Below are 18,630 nucleotides of genomic sequence, written 5' to 3'. Positions count from 1 at the left end.
TTGTTGTTGAATATTTGCTAAGGAATCTATTTTGCACATACTTTTTCTGGCTTGTTTGCAATTGCCAAGAACTACTTCTTGAAGAAAGAAAACATTTCTACTTAATTTGTCAAATCAGATCAAATTATTTTAAGGTCAAGAGTAAACAATACAGCTTTTTGTGCAGGCATACTGCTATGCTGCTATCAACCCTCAGGCAATGATGATTTGACATCTTTGCTTCATAGGTTGCCTGTATGACCTAAGCTGTACCTGTTCAGGACAGGGATCATATTTTGGTATCCTTGAGGCACTATTCACTATCTGGCCCAAAATGAGCAATAAATCTATGATAAGCTCTCAGAAGTGCCACACACTTATTTCTTCCTTACACATAAAATCATTCCAGAATAACACTGGGCACAGTTATTCTGAAATGGGTGTTCTGGAATAGCTTTAACATGCCCCATTATAATTTTGTGCCCTTAGATGGTGGCAGCACACCCATAAGCACAAAGTCAGATTTATGATGAACATCTTTTCTTCATGGTTCTGCATGAATGCTTGATGCCGAGAACAGCTCAGGATTTAGCTTTGTGTATGGCATTCAAAAATTGCACGATGAATGAGTTCATTTTATACTATGAAACGTCGAATAAACATTCTTACCCATTGTGTCTTTTCTTCGATTCTTTCCACCATCCAGTTTAAAAGGGAAAATGAAAAGGAGAAAGAACATTATTTGAATACTTGTTGCCCATGGACCACTCCTTGTTGAACTCTCATTCAGAAGAGCCCTTCAACAATGGCGTATTTTTCCTTCTTTTAGTCTGATATTCCTTTTTTTCAGTTTCATTTTTTCCTAGTACTAACTTCTAGATTCTTATAGATACTAATATGACTTTGTCTCAGCAAATGAACAAACACAACTTTAAAAAGCAATGAGGTGAATGCCAGGCAGGGAGCTGTGCTCTGTGCAATCATCCTGAAAAAGGACTACCACCTCAGAAGAAGGTACTAAAAAAGCTCCATGTGGGATCTACCCTATTACCTCTACCAAATCCACCCTGCCTTTAGCAAAACAGATTACTTGCTCACTAATTGCTTCCTACCAGTGAAGCTGTGTCTGCTAGTTAATTGTCCCGCATTATATGCAAAATCACACGACTATATGACACTCTGCAGTAAATGCCATCTTACCTACACTATACAAAAGTCATAGTTGTGTCATGTTTGCAGAAGTCCTGACAGAACTAGAGTCAAAGCAATAGTAATGCCACCCAACACAAAAGAGCCCACACAGAAAAAGAAGAAAATGCCAACAGAAACAATCTTTCCCATAGTATTTCCATTTTGGTTACAAAATGGCACTCACATACTTCACTGTGGTTCACAGGACATCTCTTGGATGTTCTTTCCTGTGTGCTCTACAGTATACTTAAAGACAGGCCTGTTCATTCCAAAGCTAGTGCCTGAAATAACAGGGTGGAGATTTTTTTTTTTTTTCTATTCTTTCTTTTGTTTTATATAAAGCACAGCTTTAGCTGAAGCAAGCCATGACCACTGTCAGGGTAGGCTTCTGAACCTCCATTTTGGACTATCTTTCCTCAATATGATACTTCTGAGCTAACTGCTGGTTAGTCTGTCTCTTAACGAGTAGACCAGCTTGCTTGCTGCAGGTTCTCTGTCCATTTTCAGTTTTTCCCCAGTAAGTATCTTATGTGACAGTAACTTCTGTATTGTTTGCTTCTAACACAGTTTTCTGCTTCCACATGGACTGCTTCCCACCTAGGATGCCAGATTCATTGTCATACACAATTAGCTGTGGTCTGCAAGTCCTCCCAGTGTTTTGCTATCTGTCAGATGACAAGAGTACTTGTGTTCATTTTTCCAATTAGATACAGGATAACTTCATATTTGATATTCCTAACATCCAAATTATGATTATTTTGGGGATAGAAATATATTCCTACAGCTGATTGCAGTCATTATGACATGGAAGCACAAAAGTGCCTTTGAGCAAGGTATTTACAAGCATAAACCACAAATATTTACCTAGAAGGCTGGTCTGCTTATAGCGATGCTGTTGGTCATCTTCTGATAGTGCATCTCTTACCCTTCTCCACATTTTGACATGATTTTTCTCTCTGGGGATGTCTGAATGGGTTAGACAGAAGTCTCCAAAGAAAGCACATGGCATGCATTACTTCTTCCTCAGTGGCTTGTCAAGAAACTATTGCCATAAAGCTACAAGAGTCCAGAAGATTTTTATAATCTTAACTCACAATACCCATCTTTTAATTTGAAACAGTTAAGAAACCAGACTGATCCCATAGACTTAACTTGCACATCAGGATCTTGCACATCTCTTTCCCTCAGTTTCCCTGCCTGTAAGCTCTTCAATTTATATGTTACACACATACACACTCTAAGCCATCTTTAAATGTTCATAATGCTGATACTCAGAAAAAGTCTGTCCAAAGATACACTGGCTGGCTTTGTTTATTCTCACACTATAAAAACAACAAAGTAATTAGAACAGGCAGTAAATTCAAAGCTTCTTTACAGAAAAATAGTTAGAAGGAATATAACAAATAATATAAATATAAATAATATAAATAAAATAATAGAAGGAAATATTGAAAACCAGCTCACTATAAGCAGGCGCAACCTTCTCTGAGAAGTTTATGTATCACCAAAACACTTCTGTAGCACTGAAAATCCCAAGAGCCTACATCCTGGAACATACATTTTGAAATATATTTTTGAAAGTATTGTCCCAGAAACATGCTCTATGAAGTCTTGTGAAAGTCCATGTACCTGGCTTATTTGCTCCATTGGTAGAACTGATAATAGAATCTGATATGACCACCCATCTTTCTTGACTGACATAATAATTTTCACAATACCAGTAAGAGATGGGGGAAGAGGGGACAGAACAGAAGTAAAAAATATGTGAGATGCACTGCAGTAGCATGGAAAAAGGTTACGTGCTGCCTATTAGATGTACTTTATGGACAAAATATTTCAAATTGATTAGTTGCCTGCAATAACAGCTACATTAAATCAAAATTTACAAAACTATCAGCCTTCTCATTTTGTTTGCCTCCTCCAAGTTGATTTTATCCTTTCTTTTAATCAAGAATGTTATTTGTCCTAGGACACAGAAAACTTTTACTGCAGATTAAAAACAACAATGGAAGAGAAAAACTGAAGACAACACTAGATTATTCAATAAAAAAATCAAGACAGGCTGGTCTTTTTAGATAAATATTAATTTGGCCTTTTCCAAACTTCTACTGTATTCAGAAAGTTCTGTGAAAATCACCCTACTTGGGTAGACAGGTGAGAGTCTGAGGGAGAAATGCAGAAGGTAAATCTGAGCAAAAGTTAGATTCAGTTAAGCAATCATTTCAATTTCATTTAAAGGATTAAAATGAGTTTTATATAAAGTCATTTATGCAATTTTAAATGCTTCTCTATCACCTCTTGTTAATGGGCACAATTAAAGTCAGCAAACAGAGGTGCAGAAATATTAGAAATATATGCTTTTAAAGTAACAGCCAGGTAAACAGTAGGCTCTTGTATGAGACAAACTGTGGCAAAGAGCCAAGTAAATATTTGAGTGATTTAAAGACAGGTAAAAGAAAAGACAGCACAGGGAAATTAAACACTCTGAAATAAAAAGATTTGTTTCATTATTTTTGTTTTATAGCTTATTACTATTTCACTGTAGGATATTTTGTAATAAATGCTTAAAGACACTTAGCACAAGTTAGTTGTTTTAATTGTGTTAGAAAAGCTCAAGAAAAATATTGCTGGGACCTTATAAAAACATACAATTCATTTGCTGCATGCAACACAACAGAGTAGCCAAAAAATAGCCAGAGGAGGATGGCAGAAGGGAAAGCTTGTAATCTATCATGATGAAACAGTCCATATTCTCAAAACACTTAGAATTCTCAGAGTATGTAACAACTGAATCACAACAGGATTAAAACAGCATCAGATTCCTCTGGTTCAAGAAAAAAAATCCTTTCACATATCTCAAAGAAATATCACAATGTCACAATAGCTAATTTTATATGTGCTCACGTGTACACTGGCAATAATCTAATCTCTGTCAAAAAGAAAAAAAAAAATAAAAAGGTCTAGTATTGCTATTATTTCTTCAGTTTGTTCTGAAAAGTGGTAAAAGGTTAGCAACCTAAATTTTGGCACAGCAAGAATAGCTCATTTTTTCCAATATCAAACTCAGTCTGACATAGTGTGGTAATGTGATGTGCTCTCCCCCTGCCAAGATCAGCACACACATCCTCTTTCTGCCTTACAATAAGTGCTATTTCCTAGAGTCACTAAGTTAGGAAATATCACAGAAGATGAAACCCCATGCAACAATTATTTAGCAAGAGGCTCTGTGTGTCATCCACTCATAAGAAGATTTGCTTTAGAGTTTATGAAATTCTGGGTTAAAATATAAAGGCATCACTTAAAAATGGTTTTTATTCAAAAAACAAACAAACAAAAACACCCAGAGTTGTGAGCTAAACATTACAGTTCCTAGAGCAAAGTTAGTCTATCAAGCCTGTAAACTAGTAAACAAAAATTAAGGTTTGTCCTTCAGAAAAAAAGTGTACTGACAAAGATATCAACCTCATTCCAGTTTGACATCCCAGCTTTATTTTCAGCTTGCTGATGTTCAGTAAGTTGGCCCACACTCATCATTGGAAATGCATTCTGGAGGGGTGAAGTTTCTGACAGATTTTATTCCCTCTTCCAACACCGTGTCATTTTAGGTGGAAAAGACTAACCAGTATGGAAAAATACAGATTCACAAAGAAGTTTTGCTAAGAAAAGCAATCTGTTCATTTTCCTTTTCTTCTTCTATAGTAAACAGGCACAAAATTTAAAAAAACATGATTATTAAGTTGAAGATAAGACCAGCCTGTCCTCCACTGTTGCTGACCCAGAAAATCCTTCATGCTATTCCTTGCCTTGAAACCTTCCTTTCTCCAGGTTTTCCCACACTTGCCTGAAAAAATACCTTCCAATGTCTAAACTTGCTCACTACTGTTCACAGATGATAGCTCATCTTCTTAAATGATCAACATTTAAGGTCAAACTTACACTTCCTGGAAAAAATCTGTTGCATACTATTACAATATTCAGACAGTGAAAGTCTGAGGAAACCAAGCTCCAATCAAACCTTTGACTTTGAGGTGCTTGGGGTGAAGTAAGGAGTTCAGTCTTTATTCCCTTTTCTTTGCATGAGGAACAAAAGCAGGATAAGAAAAAAGAAGTTCCAAAATGAGGTGGGAAGAGCTTTTCTCTGCTGTTTCCACAGTGGCCTCTGCTCTGCTCCAAGGGGTAACAGGAAGTAGAAAAAGTGGTTTTGAGACAGTATGACATATGTCTTAGCTCAGTGTTGGAAAGTTGTGAAGCTGAAAATGCACATATTCTTTGCACAACCATCCAACCATGTGGATTCTCTGAAAATCATGCATCTTTACCCATTTACTTACTTTAAAGAGTTTTATGCTTTCATCCACATTCAACTTAATTAAGAAAAAAAAGTTTGCATGATCTACAACAGTTAGATTATGTAAAAAAAGTCATAAATTATATACACCAATCTTCAAAACCTCTTAAAATCATTTATTGATCAAGTAAAAGCAAAAAAAGGAAAAAAAAAAACAACTGCCCTGTCAAATTGATTATTTATTTTAAATTCAAGCAATACCCACTTAAAATAAGGGTGGTACTATTTTTTATGCTGTGTTTATCAGTACTTCACATATTGGAAGCAAGTTTTGTTTAGCTGCAACATTAGATACATTTAATGCCTTTACTGTCAATTACACCATGAAAGATCAGCAGCAGTGTTTCCAAGACTGTCAGATTATGACTATTAGGCCCCCAAAAGATGTAACTGAAATTGATATAATTGAAAACCACCAAAAACTCCTGACCGCTGCTTCCCGCTTTTGCCTCAGCTTAGCCTGCTCACAGCTTTCCAAGCCAGTTTCACTTTCTGGTTCCTGTATGATAATTACCAAGGCCCAGCAATGGGGCAGAGCTGCAAATTCATAACTGGGGCCTGAATATAACCACCTTTTCTGGCTAAGTGAAATTCAAGATAAATCGGTGAAGCAACGCTTTCACTCATGTTGTCTCTGGTAGATCTCTTTAAAGATGGACTTTCTGAATGTCCCTGAAGTTAAGAAATATTCTGGGAGCTGAAAACAGAGGTGTTAATATCCAAACCCCTACTCTCCAACTTCAGTTTAACATATTGACACCTTCTATCTCAGTGCATGCCTTCTTACCTTTGGATTGTAATACTTACCTTTGATTTGTAAACACTGGTCCTTTGGGGACAATCTAATTAGTATCTCTGATTTCACTGTGTACATCAGAGGTACCAAGCTCCTTGTCACCAGTCTGGCTTCGTATCTGAAGTGCCACAGGAGCCAGCACTTTCTTACTCAAAGTAGAAAAGCACAGTGACAGATAAATACTACACAAATTCTCACCTAAAGACTACTTTGAAGATCTAGTAAAACTTTTTCAGTCAGTTGCCTCAGGTCCTTCTATAACTGATAAGCTGGTTTCTTAGCTCTTGTCATGATACATTGGATGATGTGAAGTTTGCACTGAACTAAAGCATACATGACACTGACTTCCAGGTCCTTGCAGGACCAATGAACCCTACTCCAGAGCAGTGGAGGGGTTACCAGAAGTGTCCAGAAATTTGAAGTTCTGTCCAGTCCAAGTGCTGAGAGCACATCTCTCTCTCTGCCTGAGCCACAGCTGCTTTTTCAGCTTGTTGATGGCTTCCTGTTGACAAGATAGAACTTGAATATGTTGTACAGAACAAAATGGTTCATTACACAGCTCTCCCTAAGACCACTTTTTAGTAGTGCATTCAATGGGATGCATGTTATGTCTCAGTGTGTTTTGGCTTGCAGTTTAACCACACATTTCAATCTACTTACTGGAGACACAGTTGCTAGTGTCCCTTCCCTTTCCAGCTAAGGAGGAGTGAGGTTGGGTTTTCTGTGTTTAGAAAACCATAGCTGTTTATGTCCATTTATGCAGCATTCTTTGGAATAATTTGAACATTTTAAACTTTGGAAGACATACTGTATTACTAACACAGAGGTCTGTGCTGTCCTTCACCTAAACTGGGGACAAGCACTGACAGCGTCTTTCTTTTTTCACCGGATGCCACCTAACTGTACTACTGTTCAGGGAAATGCACACTTTGATTGATCCAGCTCAATGCAGCACACGTCTTCTGGAAGAACAATGCAAATGTGTGTGGGAAGGAAGTGGGAGGAGGAGAGCAGAGGAGAAAAGTAGATCATGAAGTAAGAATTGGTGATGACTCAGAGCACTGCAGATGAAAGCAAGATGCTGGTAATAATCTCAGCAGAGAAAGCATGAATGCTGGGTACAATGTGCTTCACTATTATCCAACTCCATTTAGATGCCAGGTTGCTGTGCTCTACACTTGGTTCTATAGGCATATAGGAAATACCAAGGAGTATTTCAAAGGGGCAGTGATACACAGGATCCTCAGTGTTTATATAGGAACATGTACATGAGTATGCACATGTCTGGATTTGCAAAACGGTTATCATTTTTAGATGGAAAGAGTATCAGGCTAAGAGGATATTTTACATGTTCTGCATTTGTGTAACATGGAATATGTTTCGGGTTCCATGTTACATAAAAAACCTTTGACCATATACTACTTTTAAGCAACTCATGCTACCCAGCTTAGCCAGGTTAATGTTCACATTTGCTGCTAAAATTAATGTTGATAGCATTTAAAGGGTCACTTCTTGGAAGCTTTAAGCTCTAAGAACCAGGGAAAATTCATACCTAGGAAAAGACCTGGTAACTCAGATTTATAGCTTGACCTTGAATTATTGGAAAATATTTTATAACATTCCAGATTTATGATTCTCCTTCCTAGAGACCCTGACCATAAAATGTGGCTGGACTTCAAGAAGCAAGTTCACTTCTGGTTTTCTTAACAAGAAGATGATGTCCTTGAACTGTACGAATCTTGTAACAATTCAACATAAGCCAGAAAAGCTTTCAAGTAATCTAAGTGCTCCCTTAATTGTCTTACAGCTAAAGTCTTTAAATCTGTGATATGTATTTCCTTAAGTCCACAAGGGCAGAGACATTGGGCAAAAAGGCTAGCTTTTATTAAAACACTTTCTTGAGATTATATTTTTTTCTCCGTTTCTAATCCTTAAAAGTAGATTTTCTCTTTCCAGATTTGTAGCCCACAAAACCTTTGCACTATAGCATATCAGAATTTTCAGAATTATATCAAACAAAACAGCCATACTTTGCTACAGAAAGAAATTCAGATGTAACTGCTTCAAAACCTTATGGCCTCACTCCTGCATAATGTGTAAAACAGACCGTTTGTCCTGAGATCAGTAAAATCTGCTAGACTAGAATTTCACTATAGAAAAAGATACAACTGTTATTCACTTGACAGCTGAAGCTGATAATGACAGATATGCATATAATTATTTGCTTTATTTAGGAGTCAAAACAAAAACCTACTTATGTGTTACTGCACTGCTTTCTGTTACAGACTTTTGCACCTCTCATTTATCTTAATTATAAAAGTATAGGGAATTGGAGCACATTATGAAGCAGAAAAGAAAAAAAAAAGCTAAAAGGAGATGTTATTGCTGTCTTCAAGTACCCGATTTGTGATTATAGAGAAGATGGCGTTAAATGCTTCTCAGAGGTGCAAAATGATACGGAACAACAGGCATCAATCACATCAAGCAAAAATATGACTCCACGTTAAAAGCCAAATTTCACAAGCCCAGTCATCCAATAGAATGAGCTGCCCAAAGCAGCTGTGGAGCAACCATCCTCAGAGTCAAAACTCAATTAGAAAGGGCTGTGAGCAACAGTGAAGTCCTGCTCTAATCAAAGGACAGAGGCAAATGATGTCCTGAGTTATTTTGTAACACCACTGCATAAATATGAACCAGAAGAGTTTCACCAAGTCCTTGTGGAAGGTATGGAAAGTTGCTTTCTGAATCTTGGTATTTTTTGTAGGATTGGTTTTTTTTTGTTGTTTTCAACAGCTTCAAAACTTGTGAGTTTACTTGCACTTACTTTCCCTTTTTTTCACTTTCTGGAGTTACTATAAAAACCTTAGATTTTGCTTTATTTTTTTCTTCAAAGGGTTGCTAGAAATAGATTTCAAATTATCAGAGGTTCCCTTTTTTATTTAGGGCCAATGAGTGACCACAAGAACATGTATTGAGGCACTAAATGCATTTGTTTGAAATACCTGATATTGAAATTCAAACAGTTCTTCAAGCAGAATTCCTAACAAGAAGGATTTGTGACAGTGAGTCTACAAGATTTACTTTCAAGAAAAAAAATGTGTGTTTAAGAGACCCATGAACCTTCAAAAGAACACCTCCAAAAGGTCCCACCTCACAGCTATAAGGGATTTTCAGAAGTTAATGTATTTACATAAAGTGGAAAAACTTGCAACCTGTACAAGGCAATTACTGGAAACAATGATGTAGTATTGAACAGAATGGTCCTGATTTTCCTTGGGTTTTTTTAAAGAAATCTATTATTTCTTTCATCTACACTAAAACTATAGGCCAAATCCTCTAGTCCTCACTACAAAAAAGTCATTTTACAGACCTCCTGCTGGTCTTCTGTACAAAGAAAATGAGTACTCCAATGAGGTGAAGGGCAGAAAGAGAAGGAGCTTGAAAATACAGTCCATATGGAAACAAAAAACTGCATTTAAAATGCACCCAATAAACACTAGAGATGTATTAGCATGTAATTGAGCAGCTTTTGCTGACACTTATATAACTATTTGTACATGTCTATACAGACACATACACACACATGTACATACACACTTCATTCCACAAATAGCTACCCAGATTAAAAAGCCTACCTCTTGTTATTTTTGCTCAAAACCCATTGAAACCTACATACTCTTTGGTATCACTGAGATAGTGCTCTATAGTCTCTTATTGTGGCATGTTTCAAATCAACTTTCTGAACATATTAAAACTGTATTTCAGGATCAGAAGGGCAGAAAAAATAAAAGATACAGATAAGCAGTATCATGGCATTTCTTTTAAGCTTTTCTTTAAAAAAAACTTTTCCCCCCCTTCTGGTTTATGTATAAATACTTCTGCTTTCTGTCTCCCACCTTTATGTTTTCTCCTGATCTCTGGAATTAGCCCCAAGATGTTTCAGAAAGAGAGGGGGACACTTTAAAATTATTTTTGCAGCACAGAGTAGGACTGATAAAGCTTTTCATCAACATGTGTGTGCACACATACACACTAGCACATGTACACACAAGCACACGTACACACTAACACACGTATACACCGACCACTGCACATTCACAGAGGATTCTTCCCTGATTTGTGTCATGGTTTAAGTGCAGCCAACAACTAAATACTTTGCAGCAGCTCATTCACTCCCCTCCACTCCCCCTCACAGTGGGATGGGGAAAAGAATCAAAAAGAAAAGGTGAAACCAGTGGGTTGAGATAAGAACAGAATGAATTACACTAGCTGAATGCTTCATGCTGTTTAAAATAATGTTGTATATATGAAGAGCAAAAATATAATCATATATTCAAATGCTATAAAAAAAAATCAAGGTTCTGTAGTTGCAAATATCTACATAGCTGACTAAGAAGATTACAGACATAAGTATCGCCTAATTATTCTCTGTGTAATTAACAAGTTAGCTCTGAAATGCTAGGACTCTGAAGTGACATTACTTCTTGTAGACATTTGCATGGTGAATTCTAAGGATGGTTATGAATCACCTTTCTTTTAATATCTAGAGTTTACAGATTTACATACAAGCTATAACTGAAAGCAGTTGGCAGAATTTTGCATGAAGTTCATTTGAGGCACATTAAATGTATTTTTTCTGAAAAGTCAGACCATTATTTTATCAATAGTAATACCATGGATGATAATATAAAGACAGCAGAGGAACTTCAAACTATGCAGTGTAGGGGGAGGGCTTTCAAAACTAATCTCTTAATCCTGGCATATGACTTAACGTAACAGTCCAATACACATTGCAGGGAGAGAGAGAAAGATGGGTAACAATCTTTAAAGTCAATACCAATCACTGATAGAGAGCTAGGCACACTCCATATCAAGACTGTTAGACATTCTCTCCATTTTTATTACATTTCACCAGAAAACAAACAAGAATAAAACTCAAGTGAATAAAATACACACAATACAATTCCACCTCTGGAATGAACAGTCTACAAAGAAAAAATCTTTTACATTATGATTTCAGATGAGAAGCAATGGTTTTCATTTATGCCACTCTGGAGTGACCCTACCTGCCTTTCCCCACCCTGTCATTCCATCTTTACAGGAATCTGAAATATTTCTGCTTTGAAACATTCTTTTTAATGTGAGGGTTTCCTCCAAAATGCAGAACCTGCTGCCACTCACCTTATACTAGAACTCTGAGCATTAAGAGTCTGTGTAATCACTGCAGTAAACGCAATGAAATCTTCCAACCATTCCTTTGCTCCACTCTTAAGATTTCTGTGCAGAGACTGATTTAGTAACGTTACTGAAAACCATAGGCCTGAAAACATTTAACTGAGGTCTTGGTGATTTCATAGGAAGAAATACAGCCTCTCAGGCCTTTCTATTTTCCCACATGAATATGAGTGCTAGCTCTAGGAAGCATTTAGAGGCTAGATGTATGCAGCAGTTTTCCTGCTTTATGTCCCTTGAACAAACGCTAGAAATGAACCTTCACTCAGTAAAGTAATATGGGCACACTGCTTGATACCCACTTCTGCCTATAGCTGTTAGACAACTTGAAAGGCATCATGCGGTACAGGAAAAGACCAGGTCATACCTGCATCTCAAGACCAGGACACAGGCTGTCCATGGACTGTGAGGTAGAGGTTCTGCTGTGCCATATCACCCATAGTTTTGCCTCTGGGGACTAAGGACACCACTTTGCCACACACTATTAATCCGCTCCTTCAGACCTCAAGCAAATTGCTGATAGACAAGGGACTAAAGCATCTTCATTCTCAAATGCTGCTAGAATTAGTATGTTTATATCATGTTCTACTGAGGGTTCCGCTTGCAAAATTATTTTCCAGGTCAGTTTTCCAAATTAAACACAGATTCTTTGAGAAGGGAGAGTGTTAAGATGTGATTAAGATTCTTTAGCCCAATAACAGCACAACATACATCCAGGCACAGGCATAAGTATCATTTCACACAAACCTTTGGCTTTTTGGTAACAAGCCTATCAGATACTGTCTGGGGAGGTGAAGTTTCCCATAAGCAAGACATCCCTTTGTATTTTTAATCTTCAAACTTCAAAACAGCAAAAACTTGTATAAAGGAAGTCAATGTTACTGTAAAGTGTCAGTTCTCTTACCGCCAGCTCCCCTCCCACCCTTTAATTCATATACCTATTGACAAAACTATTTATGCTGTAGAATCTTGTTATTTCTTCAGTATCATCATTGCTTGTAATAACAAGTGTTTCACATACTGCAGTATTGCAAAAACAGAAACGTGAGAGGGTCAGAAAAAACCACAGGTATCAAAGATAGAGGAGATGATTTATACTGGGAAATTGCAGGGAAATTATAGTGCTCTAACTGTAATTCTTCAAAATAGTCCCCAACATTATAAAATATATTCCTGTTTTTTTCCTGGAGTATACAGGATATAGTAAGCACATTATAAAAAATATATCAACCTGCTGCTATTAGTCAGTTTGCACAACATGCAAAAAGCTTGATGCTGTAACAACAGTTATTTGATGCAGACAGGTGAGTGCTTCCCATCACACTTCACTTTAGCTCACAGGTAAAAAGTCTTGTCTTTTCATCACCATTTTGATCCCTCTCCTTCCCAGGTGGGATTGATAAAGACACAGCTGCAGGAGTGAGTGAGTGAATAGGCTGGCAGTGCTATGCATGCAGAAGCCTGTCTGAAAGCCATACTGAACATGAGGCTCTGGACAGCCAGTACTGAAGGAGCTGCTGGCACCAACAAAGCCCAGGCACTGCTCTCCATACTGTCACAGGTTATTTCATAAAGCCAATGTCATTTTTGTTCTGAAGGCAAGGAGAAGTGGTCAGAAAGAGGGAGAAAAAGAATTTCTGAGATTCTCAGTACTTTGGCATAAGGAGCTCACCCCTACTTAGAAAAAGGAGAGAAGTGAAATGGACAGCTGAACTGCTGTAATATTCTGAATTCTAGGACACATATCTACAATCACCTCTGCTACTAAGAGGAGGATCTCAGGTGGTTTGGAAGGAAAAGATCCAGTAGGGCACACTGACAGAATAAAATCTATTACCTGCTAGGCCTTTACTAAAGAATTTCAATGGATTTAATTTAATTTCAAGAGGGTTTGGGGAGTTAATATTGTGTAGTCTTTTATCAAGGGTTACCTTACCATAAGCATGAGGCTTCTTTTTTTAATGTATCTTCTGAGGTTTTTCAAAGAAATGTGGTGGTTTTTTTTCCTTTTGAGAGGCTTCTATTACAGCCTGTGCCATGCTCTGCAAGAGAAGGTTTAATCCATGCTGCTTCTGCTGTTACCCATAGTGTCAAAAAAAAAGAGCAACGCAAATATTCACAAAAACCTCAGACAGAAATACAGAGACACTTTGATGCTTTCATAGCAGTCTAATTCCATTTATTTCTCTAGGTAAAGAAATCTTTCCAGGTATTTATTTCAAAGAAAACTTGGGCAGCTGCTCAGAATAACCAAATTGATAATAATTTGCCTATGCTGTCATTTCCAGCAGCTCCTATCTGACCATGTGTTTCCTAGAGAAAACTTTACATATTAACAATAACTGCATGTTAATGAAGATCCATTTTATAGCAAAAATAAAGCTATTTAAAAAAAAAGTCACTTGCCTTGCTCCTGTGATGACTTCAGAACAGCACGGATCCGTAGTCAGAAACTCCCCTTTGAAATGCTGCATGAAACAAAAAATCCCATGGCTCTCCACAGGGCCAGAAAATAGTTCCCGTGGGTAGACAAGGAACTCCCAGAATGTTCCTGCTGTACAATACTTAGTTCCTCTTTGTTCTTTGCATCTCCCAGACAAAGTTTGGCCCCTAAAACTTGTGTCCAATAATCACAGAAACACAGGCCCAATGTCTCCACACAGCAGCTGAGGGAGACATGGAGGGGCTCTTCCATGGTGGGCCCTGCTCCGAGACCCACCATTAAAAGCACAGTTCTTGTCAGAAATGTGCCTTTTCAGTCTTCTATGCTTCCAGGACAATGACACACGTCATCTTTGACCTATATCTGATCACCACTCCTGTTGTTTTTCATCCCACACTAAGGACAATCTCAAACAACACTGAGCCAAAAGCAAGGTTTAGAGCCGAGTCTCACCCTGCCTCTGGGAAGGCATTTTGAAGGTCCCCATTTCTCTGCATCTGGCTCCCACCGGCTTTGTGTTCCCATTCCCAATCCCCTACCTCAAACTAGGCTCATAATCCCACATCTCTCTCCCTCACCTCACATCTTCCTCCCCATCAGTCGGATTAGCCCAACAGCTCAGGGCCTGACTAGCAGGCAGCCAAGCAACGGGCACAAGTAACACAAGGAGAAGGGGGCTCTCTACTGCACCCCAAGCTTTACTTGCCTTTACCGGTGATGGCTTCCTTACATGTACAAGGCCACCCATGCACAGTGCTGTTTTTCTGTATGCATTACCTAGCTCTAACTCTCTAATTGTGGTCCCCATGTTTTTTCTTCATAGTTCTGCCATAATCTTTGCATTTTAAGGACTGCTGAATGGATAAAAGTAATGCTTTAAAAAAATATAGTACTGCATTAGGAACACTGGTTGATGACGCATCATGCCATTGCCCAAAATATTTACCAGCGCTGGCTCACAGAAGATAATCTGAGGTAATTTTTGCAGTGGCTGCCCTCAAAATATACTTAAAACCTATCAGGAAGGCCTTAGGTACATCTCCTTGCTGGATAAAGGAGCAATATTCCTCATGGTAGAAGGTGAAGCGTGGTGCATGCAGATGCGCTGGTGTTTTTTCACGCTCTGCATGCAGCAACATAAATCACCCAGCTTGTAAAGAAGTCTGACATTAGAAGTCAGGACACATAATTGTGCTTAGTTTAGCCAAGATCTGAAATTACTTGCAAGTGAAGTCTTTGACAGAAAAGCAAAACTAATGGAGAATTTCAACCCTTTTTCCAAGCCTGTAAGAGGGACAAATGTTTTCCATAAAACACAGAGATCCTGATCAGCAGAATTACTTTTTGCAAAGCAAAACTCAAGCCCCTATGAGTTACTGACAGACTTGCTTAAAAAGAAGTGTGTTTACTGCATGAGGGCTTGACAAGTCTTTTCCCCTTGAAGATGAGGAACTGCCTGACATGCAAGACTTGCTTCTCACAGCCACATGAGGAGTGAGAGAAACAGAAATACTGGAGACATGATGTAAGATGGTGAACAGGCTAAAATTAGTCAATGTTCCGACTTTTCTTATGAAGGGAGGTTCTTTTTTCTCTCTCTATATATAATCAAACCAAAAAACCTAGAGGGCATTGGAAAGTGAAGAAATAGAGATTTGAAATCTCAGCGCACAAACTCCTGCTTGCTTACCTACACATGCAATAGCACAAGTACATATACACATTTCTGATTTTAGGAGCACTAATTCAAAAGAGGCCTTATAAAATAAGGAGAAAAACACCTCCTTCACCTTCATAATTGTATCAGGAATAATGTCAGGCACTAGCTTAGCTAGGGCAATGTCTACTTCGCTCCTAAAAACAGTCAGTATTCATATTTTTTTCCACCCTAGGTTTTGTGTCTTACCTTTCTAAATACTCACTTGCTTTATGAAAAATGAAGGAAAAAAAAAGACCCACACAGAACAAAACAACCCACAACCAATTTTCCTTCTTCCAATTGTAGTACTAATATTTTCAGTAGAAAAAAAAAAAATAAATTCTTATTCCTTTTATTCTTTTCCAGCTGCTCAGAGCTGGAATGAAACACAATGAAATGACTGAGTAGAAAATTAAGATTTTATCAAAGGTCAGCAAATTGTTTAAATGACCTTGAGCTATATACAAAGCAGCAGCACATAATTACAGTACAGGTTCAGCTCCTCTAGGCTGCAAAGTTGACCTGTTCTTTGTTCATCTCAGTAAATCTGAGACAGGACAGCACTGAAGTTTTCTGATACACTATACTTGGTTTTCTTCAAGCAAATGTTGAGCTGCAACATGGATGCGAGTTGTTGGTTAGCCTACATAGTTCAAAATACACTTACATGACTCCCCACTTCCCTTCCCCACCTGCACACATACGCTCGTGAGGCTGCAGAAGTCTTTTACGGAAGGCAGCAATATTAGAAAATCTTCAAGAGGATGTAATACAGGAAGAGGCATGCTCTTTGCATAGAATGGTGGGAAATAAGACAGCAAATAGCTGCACTAGCAAAAGACTGAAGAAAAGATAAAGAGGAAATACTGATTTAAATTAAATAATATTGCATGCTGGGTCTGGCTGGGATGGCGTTCATTGCTTCATCGCAGCCCATACGTTGTGGGCTTGTCACTATAACTGTGTTGATAACTGTCCTGGGTTCAGCACTAGCAGTCATTTTTCTCCTTCTTGGTAGCTGGTGCAGTGCAGTGTTTTGACTTTTGGCTCGGGAACAGAGCTGATAACAAGGATGTTTTGGTTTGACCAAGGACTTTGTGAGCCTCATGCTCTGCCAGGGAGGAGGGGAAGCCGGGAGGAAGCAGAGACAGGACACCTGACCCAAACTGACCAAAGAGGTATTCCATACCACAGCACGTCATGGCCCAGATGTAACTGGGAGTTAGCCAGAAGGGCTGGGAGACTGCGGGGTTGGAGGTATGGGTTGGTGCTTGGTCGGGCTGGGCGGGGGGGGGGGGGGGCAAGTTATCAGCTGGTGGTGAGATGGTGTATTCTCTTCCCTTGCTATTTCCTTTATCATTGTTATTATTGGTGGTAGCAGTAGTGATTTGTGTTATACCTTAGTTACGAAACTGTTCTTACCTCAACTCGTGGGAGTTGCATTCTTTTTGATTCTCCTCTCCGCCCTCTGGTAGTAGGGGGAGGGAAAGAAGGGGGGGAGTGAGTGAACGAGCTGGCTGGCTGGGTTTAAACCGTGACAGTTCTTTTGGCGCCCAATGTGGGGCACGAAGGGTTGAGCTTGTCACTTGTCACAATGCTGATTTATTGGCTCTCAGAGTTGTTCCTCTTGATCTCACAGTTTCAGAATGCAGTACATTACTTAGAGCCGGTATTTGCTGTGTTAGTGTTTATCAAGTGTGGGGCTTGGGCTAAGGTTCTTGTCTCACTGTGCTTTATGGCAATGACTTGTAATACGGGCGGGCTCCAGCAGCAGGGCGGGACGGACGTGGCCGTGGACTTGTACCTGGCCGTCCGGCTGCTCGTCACCGTCCTGGCCCTCGCCCTCGCCTCCGTCTTCCTGAGGCCGCGGGGAGCCGAGGGGGAGCGGCCCCGGGAGCCGGCGGCTGCTGAAGTGGCCCGGGAGAGCGGCCCCGGGGACCAAGCGGCGGCGGGAGCGGGGTCGGAGGCCGCGAGGGGACGGCTGCAGGGAGAGGAGGTCGGGGCGGTCGAGGAGAGGAAGGAGGCGGCTGCCGAGCAGAGGAAGAAGGCGGCAGAGGGGCCGAGCCCCGCTGCCGAGCCCAGCCCTGAGACGGCCGAGAGCATTCCCCGGAAGCCGCCCGCCGAGCCCCGGGAGGATGCAGGAGACCACGCAGCATTTCCCAGCAAGGCAGAGGAGGAAGAGCTGGACTCAGGAAAAGAGAAGCTGGCGGTGGGAGAGCCGGCAAGCACAGCAGCTACACCAGCCCCAGTGACAAGTACAGCAGCATCGTTTGAGAGTTCTGAAGGTTTTGAATGGCCTTTGGGTATCCTTGGGACCTGCCTGCTGATTGTGGTGGGGATCACCATGTTGGCACACATACAGAGTGTGTTTTACCCATCACCATTTTGTCTGATCTCAAAAGTTAAGCAGAGTCAGGTTTGGGTCTTGTCTGGGGTTAGACGACGATATAGGGGGACCAAGAGGTTTTCTCCAAGTCTGGACAGTCATGAGTGGCAGGGTGTGTGTGACAGTATGGGCAAGTATCTAGTCCACTGGGCCCCTCCAGTGCTTTGGAAGCGTCGGAGATGGAAGGCAGCTGTATGGAGTCCCCAGCAACAAGCTGCAGAAACTGCTTAAGGGGACAGTGAATTATTTTGAGCCTGGTGGGCCCATGGCACTTCAGGCCATCAGAGCAGAGATGCAACATAGAGATGGACTCATGATCGAGAGGTGGACTTAACAATGGACACTACTGCCCAGGTTATTCACGGGTGTGAACACTGCACACAGTCTCTCCTGCTCTGGAAGACTGTTACAAGAGATGGAGCCTGACATCATGGACCAGACGGACTCGGCAGCATTATAGGGATTGGTCCATGCATTAAGAAAATGATCTTTTTCTCTTGGTCTGTGTGTATATGGATGTATATATGTGGGAGAGCAATGGTGTATTGAAAATGTG

At 39.7% G+C, this 18,630-nt stretch overlaps 2 long non-coding RNA genes across 2 annotated transcripts; both read right to left on the bottom strand.

Moving 5' to 3' along the window:
* Positions 1 to 1,483: 1,483 nt before the first annotated feature.
* On the bottom strand, positions 1,484 to 13,098 carry LOC133275537 (uncharacterized). Its single transcript, XR_009745576.1, has 3 exons — positions 12,485 to 13,098; positions 2,035 to 2,492; positions 1,484 to 1,835 (listed from the first exon to the last, which is right to left on the bottom strand). It is a non-coding gene; the product is annotated as an uncharacterized LOC133275537 (long non-coding RNA).
* An 839-nt stretch (positions 13,099 to 13,937) lies between these two features.
* On the bottom strand, positions 13,938 to 16,523 carry LOC133275538 (uncharacterized). Its single transcript, XR_009745577.1, has 2 exons — positions 16,243 to 16,523; positions 13,938 to 14,083 (listed from the first exon to the last, which is right to left on the bottom strand). It is a non-coding gene; the product is annotated as an uncharacterized LOC133275538 (long non-coding RNA).
* Between the last annotated feature and the right edge of the window lie 2,107 nt (positions 16,524 to 18,630).

The sequence above is a fragment of the Pezoporus flaviventris genome, unplaced genomic scaffold (assembly GCF_033815535.1).
Source record: "Pezoporus flaviventris isolate CSIRO_AGI_PZ_B2104156 unplaced genomic scaffold, CSIRO_AGI_Pfla_v1 ptg000040l, whole genome shotgun sequence".
Taxonomy (NCBI): Eukaryota; Metazoa; Chordata; class Aves; order Psittaciformes; family Psittacidae; genus Pezoporus; species Pezoporus flaviventris.
This window is presented reverse-complemented; position numbering and strand designations above follow the sequence as displayed.